The 10336-nt window shown below is 39.7% G+C and overlaps 1 long non-coding RNA gene across 2 annotated transcripts; it reads right to left on the bottom strand.

Annotated features, from left to right (window-relative positions):
• Positions 1-51: 51 nt before the first annotated feature.
• Positions 52-10311, bottom strand: LOC130564343 (uncharacterized). 2 transcript variants are annotated; one of them, XR_008964234.1, is made up of 5 exons: positions 8990-10311; positions 6205-6235; positions 5513-6084; positions 3973-4617; positions 52-3070 (listed from the first exon to the last, which is right to left on the bottom strand). It is a non-coding gene; the product is annotated as an uncharacterized LOC130564343 (long non-coding RNA). The 2 variants fall into 2 exon arrangements; XR_008964240.1 differs by lacking the exon at positions 3973-4617.
• Between the last annotated feature and the right edge of the window lie 25 nt (positions 10312-10336).

Below are 10336 nucleotides of genomic sequence, written 5' to 3'. Positions count from 1 at the left end.
ATAAAAACATGCACACGCACGCACACACACACACACACACACACACACACACATACGGGTTTATATGTATTACAAGGACACTTCAGCCCAAACCAGTTTTTTGCTGCATTAGGGGGACACACCTTTCCACTTGCTCTACAGAGTTGTGGTGAACATTAAAAAAATTATTTTGAGCCACACAACACAGATTTCACTTCAGAACTAATTTACACACAACACAAGTTAAAATATAACAACCTGACAAAATACACAATTATGAGGACATATTATAATTACATGCAAGCCCCGCCTATGCCACAAAACGTTATTATGAGGACAGTAGCTATAAACACAAACACACATGACATTAAAGTGTATTATAGGGTCACATGTGAATTAATAGGACATAGCTAAAGAGATACAGTAGATATTGTACATCCAGCCTGTTGTTAATGTCTTTAGGGTCAAAAGAGTCCTGTCAAGTTTTATTCTGCAATAACCACCAGCTGCATGTACTCCCATACAAGATTACGTAAATACAGCATACAGCTAAAGACATAAACAAAATTAAGACATTGTGTATTAAATGGTCATATGTGATCTGTAAAGGTAAATGATTAAACACTGTGGTAGATTTCCCCTACATATGGCATAACAAATAATTCTTTATATGATTTATTCAAATCAGCTACCTTGTCATGAGCGTATTATATTTAGGTGACTTGTTACTTTTCTAGCCCTTATGCATGCACCATCATTTTACATTTATTTTTATGCATTTGGCTAAAGTTTTATCCAAAGAGATCTACATTGCTACATACTATACATTTTTGTTTCTGCGTATGTGCAATCCCTGGGGTGGAACATATGACCTTGGCATTGCTAGCGCCATGCTCTAACCACTGAGCTACAGGAAAGCCATCATTATTCCATTACACTTAAATAAGTGTTAGTGTTCCATTCTGTTCTTAGTTCAGTGTTTCCCAATTCTGTTACTCCTGTACTCCCAACACCTTACATTTTTAGATGTCACTTTAATCTGACACTCATCTGAGGTCTTGGGCCGTTTCTCAATTCCAAGAACGAAAAAAATACCAGGAGACCAGTCTTGCAACCTCAGAAGAACAAACTCAGGTGGATATGCCTCAGTGGCTTCTAGGTCTTCAAGCAGGTACGCTACGCGCAAGTCTGTATAATCCTTGATATTAAGAACACATCCGGGTACTTCCATGCGTTCTCTATTCTTGAGTATTGGAACCAGACTTTAACAGTTAATGATGACGTAGAGCGAGAACACAACGACTCAAGATCACCGAAGAACGCATATTGAGAAACAGCCTTTATTAATGAGCTGACAACGTGAATCAGGTGTGTTTGATTAGAGACATATGGAAAATGTGCAGTGCCAAAATTATTCTAGAACTGTGGATTGGGAACCGCTGTCTTAGAAAGTTCTTGAATACCAAACTGTTTGACTTGTCAAGAAAGAAATGTTAATTATGATTATAATCGTATGATTACTACTGATTTAGATTTCTTTCAAATTGAAATTACACCACAACACAAACACTAACGTGAAGACATTGTGTATTAAAAGGACATACGTGATTTACAAGGACAAAAGATTAAACACACACAGAAACACAAAAGTGAAGAAATTGTGTATTAAAAGGACATATGTGATCTACAAGGACAAAAGATTTAACACACACACACAAAAGTGAAGAAATTGTGTATTAAAAGGACATGTGTGATCTACAAGGACAAAAGATTTAACACACACACACAAAAGTGAAGAAATTGTGTATTAAAAGGACATACGTGATCTACTTTGTATAAGGACAAAAGATTAAACACACACAGAAACACAAAGGTGAAGAAATTGTGTATTAAAAGGACATATGATCTAGGAGGACAAATGATTAAACAGACAACAGTTAAGGCGACATTCTGAGATCATTTATTCTCCAATAACAACTGTTATAACTGGTAAGAGCGCTCATCCAGGTACTGCGCGTCATCTCGACTGCTGCAGTTTAATAACATTTTAAAGTAATAACATAGTATATTAAAATAAAAAATAGAATAAAATAATCTATGTGAAAATACATTTTCTAACAGTTAAACCAAACAAGTATGTTTGTCTTAGTTGAAGTTTGTGCTTATAGGTGCTAAGAAACAAGTTTTTCCTCATGGAAAGTTTGAAATTGGTTAGAAATGGTCTAATAAACTTGTTTCAATGTTCATATAATTACTTATGTGTCAAACAGTGTCATAAGAGTCAGTGTATGAAACTCAACAATGGTGACAGTCAACAAAAGGAAGCTTCCTGCTGCAATGCATGCTGGGTAACAACATACTACAAAATTCATTCATATCTCCCAGCATGCATTGCAGTTGATCTGTTTATCTGATTTAGATTGGTGATTGTCACCATTGTTGAGGTTTGTATATTGAGTGTTGATGTCTAAGTGTGTCAGTAAATCTGTTCATTGTCACAGTATCTTTGCATTTGTGAAGCAGAACATTAACATCAGTCATGAAAGATTAGTTCCAACATTATTTAGTATTATTACTCATCTTTATTACAGCTTGACACCCACCGCAAAAAAGTAACCAACTCCAACTTAACTTTAAAACATCTCTTTATTGTTCTTACTGAAACACGGTTATAAACACTTAAAGAGGAAAAGAGAAATAAGTCAAGAGGTCAAATAAAGTAAACACTGATCACAATAATGGTGCATTGATGAAATTTCAACATTAATTGTGGGTGCAAAAGTGATATTGATTCAATGGCAATAACACTGACAAATCAACACATTTTACACAATGATTCACTGGTTGCTTACTTTCATGGTTTCTAGTGATCTTGAAGACATCTATGAGCTTGTTTAGGTGTGTTTGATTTGTTTGATTAGGGTTGGAGCTAAACTTTGTTGGACAGTGGCCCTGCAGGACCGAAGTTGTCCATCCCTGTTTTAGATAGACCGAAGCTATCGGTTTCACTCCTGCAGCAATTTCTGTTGAAGACCATGGCCGTTTTTGTTTTCTCCTTTCATATCCGTTTTAGCAGAATTTTCATGAGTCACTACAAAAGAGAAAAACAGATGATCAGCAGAGCTCATGTCCCTCTTTTCCCAACCAGCCACACTCTTCCACATCATTACATTTAGCCTAGTCTTGTTCTACTGATTACTAATCTTGATTGAGAAGTGATGAGATCCTGTTTTTGGTTAAACATGCACTATTAGACCTTACCAGGTGTTTTACAGTAATATAATAGTTACTGCCAGCCAGTTACTGTAGCTCATAAATCTACGAAAGCTCTTTAAATGTTGTTTTATTGTAGGTCAGCATTACGGTGATCAGTGTTTCTTTAAGTTGGGCTCTTGAAAATTAATGCTTTCTTTAAATAATGTGTGTTCTGAAAACAATTATCTTTGGGATGTAAGCTAATAAGTGCTGTTGCATTAATGGTTTTCGTTCTACCTTTAAACTCCTGTGTCAGTTGGACACAAAGAGACATCAACAATCCACATATGAATCTCAAACATGGTGACAATCACCTGAAAAGCTTCATGCTCAAATGCATGCTGGGTGCATAGCACAAAACTCATCCATTATAGCAGCTGTAATCACTTTACAAAACATTTACATTTAGTAATTTAGCAGATGCTTTTATCAAAAGCGACTTACAAATGAAGTAAACAACGGAAGCAATTGGAACAACATAAGGACAACAAAAAGCATAAGTGCAATAAAACTGGTCTCATATAGCCTACCACAGTATGCAAAGCTAAAAAATTTTGGGATAGAAAGAGTAGAAAAGAGATAGAAGTGAAATTTCATCGGTCAGGTGCTGACGGAAGAGATGTGTTTTCAGCCAATTCTTAAAGATGGCTACAGAATCTGCTGATCTTGTAGCAGCAGGCAGATCATTCCACAAATGTGGAACCGATCCAGAGAAGGTACGTGAGAGTGATTTTTTACCTTTTTGGGATGGCACCACAAGACGTCGTTCATTTGCACAGCATAGGGATCTGGTGGGTATCTAAGTCTGTATAAGCGAGTGAAGATATGGGGGTGCCGAACCAGTGGTGGTCTTGTAGGGCAAGAGCAAAGTCTTGAATCTGATGCGAGCGACTATAGAGAGCCAATGTAACTTAGTGAAGAGAGGAGTGACGTGTACTCTCTTCAGTTCATTGAAGACCACTCTTGCTGCTGTATTCTGGATCATCTGTAGAGGTTTGGTTGTGCAAGCAGGAAGATCAGCCAGTAGCGCATTAAAGTAGTCCAGTCTGGATAGAACAAGAGCCTGGACTAGGACTTGCGTAGCATGCTCGGATAGGAAAGGTCTAATTTTCCTAATATTGTAGAGGATGCTGACAACATGATCTGTTAAGTTTAGCTGATCATCGATCACCACTCCCAGGTTTATGGCCGTTCTGGAAGATGTGATGGTTGATGAGCCCAGTTGAATGGAGAGGTTGTGATGAATCTTTGGGTCGGCCGGAATTACAAGGAGTTCTGTTTTTGCAGGGTTCTGCTGCAGGTGATGGTCCTTCATCCAGAGCAAAATGTTGCTCAGGCATGCTGAAATGCGTGCGGAAACTGGTTGCTGTCCAGGAGGTTGTTCTGCGTAAGAAAGGAGGAGAGTTGGTTAAATACAACATGTTCAAGAGTTTTAGCAATGAAGGGGAGGAGAGATACCGGTCTGTGGTTCTCTAGACAGCGCAGGATTTAGAGTGGGTTTCTTCAGTAGCGGGGTAATACGGGCCTCTTTGAAGACTGTGGGAAATGGACCATTGGTGAGAGACGATAATGTGGGTCAGAGCAGGAACAACTGATGGAGAGATGGACTGGAGGAGATGGTTGGGGATGTGATCTAGCTGGCAGGTAGTTGGGTGGTCAGAAGAAATGACCTTGGTTTTCTTTACGAAGAAAGACGCAAAATCATCAGCTGTTAATTCTGATGGAGGTGAGGGGGCAGGCGGGCAAAGAAGAGTAGAGAAGGTTTTAAAGAGAGTACGAGAGTCAGGCGAGTTGTTGATTTTAGCATGGTAGTATTGAGTTTTTGCAGAGGAGACATCAGCAGAGAAAGAAGAGAGGAGAGACTGATAGAGACAGAGGTCAGTAGGATCTTTAGATTTGCTGCACTTTCTCGTGGCGCGATGCTCACGGAGAACATCAGATAACCAGAAGGGGATGCACGGTATGGCCTAGATGTAAGAGGGCATAAGTTGTCTAAGCAGGAAGTTAGTGTGGAACAAAGAGTGTCAGTGGCGCTGTTAGTATCCAAGATAGAGAGCTGTTCAGAGGGAGGTAGCGTGGCAGAGACCGCAGAGGATATGCGGAAGGGAGAGTGTTCGTAGGTTGTGCCGGAATGTGACCAGTGGGGAAGCGTGTGTAGTGTCTGGAGAAGTTATGTCGAGATCAAATGTGATGAGGAAATGATCCGACGTGTGCAGCGGGGTGACCTGGGAGTGATGAGTGGAGCAGTAGCGTGTGTAGATAAGATCTAGTTGATTACCAGACTTTTGGGTTTCTGAAGTGGGAACTCGCTTGATGTCAAACGACGCAGTCAGGTTGTTGAAGTCGGCAGCCTGTGGTTTTTTAAGGTCGATGTTGAAGTCTCCAAGTACCACTAGAGGAGTATCATCCTCAGGGAAGGATAACAGAAGCGTATCCAACTCCTCGAAGAAATGTCCAAGCTGACCTGAGGGACGATAGATAACTACATCATGAGTTTTAACAGGATCGATGAAAGTAACAGCATTTGACTCTATGGGGAGTTAATACTGAAGTGCGATACTCAAGTGCCTTGTCGGTGTCCTTGCTCGGTGGAGTCGCGCAGTTAGAGTCGATGGTCTTTACACTCTTCGGTCTTCCAGTCGCGCAGGTAGAGTCGATGGTATCAACTCTACCTGCGTGTGTGTGTACAGATGAGTCATCTGACTTTAATTCTTCCACTTTGATTTTGATTGACATAATTGTATAGTACAATGTTCACTGCGTGTGTGGTTTGTGGGCTTTTACCAGGTTGTTCACACCCTTCCTTGCTACTGTGCTTGTTGTTCTTCCTACTAGTGGTATTGTAAATTACTAAACAAAACAGAAACACAAAACTTGAACATCTTATTGTACATCTCACTGATCTTAATTTTGAATAACATTATTATATCCTTACAGCAGATTAGCAGTTAAAATGTTTTATTGTCATACCTCAAGATGGGCCTTCTAAGGCAGTCATCATCTGTGAATGGGAAATAAATACTATAACAAACAGTACTGCTGATTAGGGCTGTGCGATTTGGGGAAAATATCTAATTGCGATATTTTTGACAGACATTGCGATTGCGATTTGATTTGCGATTTTAACTTTTCTAATTCAAGCTTCAATTCAATATTGTTGTGTGGAGCACAGTATGGGTATAGTTACCCTGAAAGAAAACAGCAAAAAAAAACCATTTAATTGTTTCCATTAAAACCATTACAAAATTAATTTTTGTAGTGTGCTTTGGGCATTATTCAAATAGGCTTACTGTTGTTCAATTGGTTCCCAACTTCCAGATTACATCACACCAATAGAATCCAAATACCAGTGTACACTATTATAGTTTCCATTAAAACAAATACAACTCCCATTGTAACCCTTAAATCCATAACATTTTCTATTGTGTTAGTGAATTATTAAAATAGTTCATAGTTTACATAGGCTGATTTATTATTTTTAAGTATGTGGGATTTTTTAAAACAAGTAAAAAATGTGCTGAATGTTTAATTTCATCCAAGTGAAATTAGCAAAACAGTTAGATAGAATTTACATTTGTTTGAAACGCGGAGCTAGGCGTGAGTTTACACAGGGTGCGCGCGTGCGTCAAGCCTCGTCCATATTGCCAGATGCCCGAGCCGGACTCAAGTACTATAAACGTCATTACGAAACAGGCTGTGTATGCGCGTCAAGTTTAAACGGCTCGTCCGCGCAACGCGGGAAGACGCGCGAGTATGACACAGGCTGTGTGGCGGTCTTCTGAATTGGACGGTTCTTTAGTATTTATTTGCCTAATATGATCGATCTGACTCTGCAGATGCCATAATAACACACACTGTCTCTCTCCTGCCTTCTGTATGTTTGTTTTTTTAATGACGGACGTTTATGCAGTTGGCTGGGGCAGTGCTGATTAGGCATAACGGAGTGCGCTCACTCAGTTGGTTAGCAAGAATGCCACTCAAAGCGGCTTGGAACAGACGCGTTTCCTATTTTTCACATCGCTTCCACATCGCAGCCTCTTGCGATTAGCAAATCGCAACGTCTCACATCGCGATTGCGATTCGATTTCGATTAATCGTTCAGCCCACTGCTGATTGGTTTACAGAATCAAGCCACACTTAACTGGTTGAATAAGTAAGATGCTCATACTGTCTGAGGTGCCGGGAGGTTCCTAACAGGTCACCTAGATCTCTTCTCTCCTGCAATATGAATAATATAGCTAAGGTTCTGGTGTCACATGTTCAAACATTTCAAGTTGTACACAAACAGTTTTAGCCCATCCCCCACAGTATGACATCATCAGTAAGTACGGGGACGCCCAACACACAGTCCAATATGACTACTAAGAGAAACCCTGAATGTCTGCCCATCCCCCACAATATGACACAATCAGTAAGTACGGGGACGCCCAACACACAGTCCAATATGACTACTAAGAGAAACCCTGAATGTCTGCCCATCCCCCACAGTATGACACATCAGTAAGTATGGGGACGCCCAACACACAGTCCAATATGACTACTAAAAGAAACTGAATGTCTGCCATCCCCCACTATGACACATCAGTAATACGGGCCACATCCAATATACTAAGAGAACTGAATTGCCATGCCCACAATATGACAATCAAAGTACGAGACAAGACTAGACGGGTCCCACATGAACAAATCACATACGCTGATACTGGAACTGATCTCCGCACAATACATCATAATACGGGAGCCACCCATCTATATATAAACTGAATTGCCATAATATGCTCATATAAGTCTAGAGTATTAATAGTATTAAAGGGAAGTTCACCCAAAATCAACTTTGTTGATTTTTTACTCACCCACATGACGTTAAACATGTTTAGAGAACTTCCGCGTCTTCGGAGCACAAATAAAGATATTTAGGTGACATCCGAGAGATTTCCAGGCCTCCTCATAAGACATCATGGTGTCAGTTTTTGCCAAGGTCCAGAAAAGTACTAAAGACATCGTTAAATTGGTCCATCCGCGCATAGTGGCTCAGTTGAATTTTTTTGAAGCGACGAGAATGCTTTATGTGCGAAAAACAAACCAAAATACCGACTTTAATCGATATATTCTCCTCTGTCTTGTCAGTGTATGGCGTGCACGTTAGAGCACTTCTGCTGTAAACACAGAGTTGCGCTTCCGCGTTGTGAGTCAGAGCGCCGGCATCCAATAGGGGCAAGCCCCATGCGGCGTTCGGCGCACAAACCTGTCTACTTTTGAAGTGCTCTCGTCCAAGAAGAAGACGAAGAAGAAGTGCTCTCGTGAACGCGGCCATACACTGACAAGACAGAGGAGAATATATCGATTAAAAGTCGGTATTTTGGTTTGTTTTTCGCACATAAAGCATTCTCGTCGCTTCAAAAAAATTCAACTGAGCCACTATGCCGGATGGACCAATTTAACGATGTCTTTAGTACTTTTCTGGACCTTGGCAAAAACTGACACCATGATGTCTATGAGGAGGCCTGGAAATCTCTCGGATGTCACCTAAATATCTCTATTTGTGCTCCGAAGAGCCGGAAGTTCTCTAAACATGTTTAACGTCATGTGGGTGAGTAAAAAATCACACAAAAGTAAACACCACAAATAGCGTTAATCAGATGCAGAGACAGTGTTTGCCTGACAATTTGATGAACAAACTGTTCTGACATTAAACTGTGTCCTCAAATGAGCTTAAATAGATACAACTCTTCAGGTACACTTCTCACACAATTACCTTCTGTTGTCCCTCATCCTCTCCAGCACAGTTTACTAAACCAGCAGACTGTTCATCTCTCTCAGAAGACACCTGTGTAGATTCACAATACAGTATTAAAACAGTGACTTCACTACAAGACTGACAAACTGTTCTGACATTAAACTGTGTCCTCAAATGAGCTTAAATAGATACAACTCTTCAGGTAAAATGCTCATTACACTTCACATAATATGCAGATTCCTCTTTTGGCTTTAATTTGGCTCTCTGGGACCTTGTTGCGACCATCCCCTGCTATGTCCATTATGTTTTGGTCAAGTTACAGCATTTAACAGTTACAGTAAAAGCATTTTTCTATTCTTTGTAGACATTGCTGATGCTAATCGACTGAGTTTATGATTTCATTTATTATATAGAGTTTAAATATTAACAATAGTGATTATTCTGTATTATTTATGTCTGTATGTCAAGCCAGTGAAACAGGATTTACCTCTTCAAAACATTAACCTCATCAGCACATAATTATACTGCCTAGATCTATATAGTGTAAAATAATGTGATCTCAATCTGACAATAACATATGATGAGTTATTTATTTGGGCAGTATTCACTTTATCACCCAAAATAAGCACACTACAATCTGTATACTTATTACTATCTTTTTCTGACTTGTAGGTAAAACATGATAACGTTGCTGATTTTAATTGCTTATTGATGATAAAGATAAGTTGTTGATTCATCACGGAAAAAAGATAACGTTAAATGCTGCCAGGCTTCACAAAAGCTAACTTGATTAGCCGCTAATGCTAATCGATTTTACTGTCTAATCATAGTCATTCAAACTTTATGGCCAAAACAGTTTATAGATTTGAAATGTAGCAGTGTATTTATCATTACTCTTACCTTACGTGTCTTTAATTCGATGATTGAAACACAGATGGTCGCCGAGTCGTTGTTTCGTCCTTGCTGTAAATGTGCGTTAACGCCATGGTTTGACAAATCCCGAAATTATGAGGACCTCTGCCGGTCAGCCAATCAGAAGCCGCGATTTCATACACAGGCATTAATAATTAATGAGGAGGTGCAGTACCGAGTCAGGGCTACAGGGGCGCACTTCCGATACACACGTCATACACAAATTCAGGTCTATGTGAATTATAAAGTCATTTGGAGAAATTTTGGAATTCAGCTCCCCCTAGCTGTAGGAGCACTTCTACATTGCCCGTATTATGAGGACACTGGCCATGTCCTCATAATCCAAAATGTCCTCATAGTGTGGCATGTATTCATATGAAATGTCTTCATAAATCACAAAAACCAACACACACACACACACACACACACACACACACACACACACAATTCAAG

The sequence above is a fragment of the Triplophysa rosa genome, linkage group LG2 (genome assembly GCF_024868665.1).
Source record: "Triplophysa rosa linkage group LG2, Trosa_1v2, whole genome shotgun sequence".
In the NCBI taxonomy this organism is placed as follows: domain Eukaryota; kingdom Metazoa; phylum Chordata; class Actinopteri; order Cypriniformes; family Nemacheilidae; genus Triplophysa; species Triplophysa rosa.
This window is presented reverse-complemented; position numbering and strand designations above follow the sequence as displayed.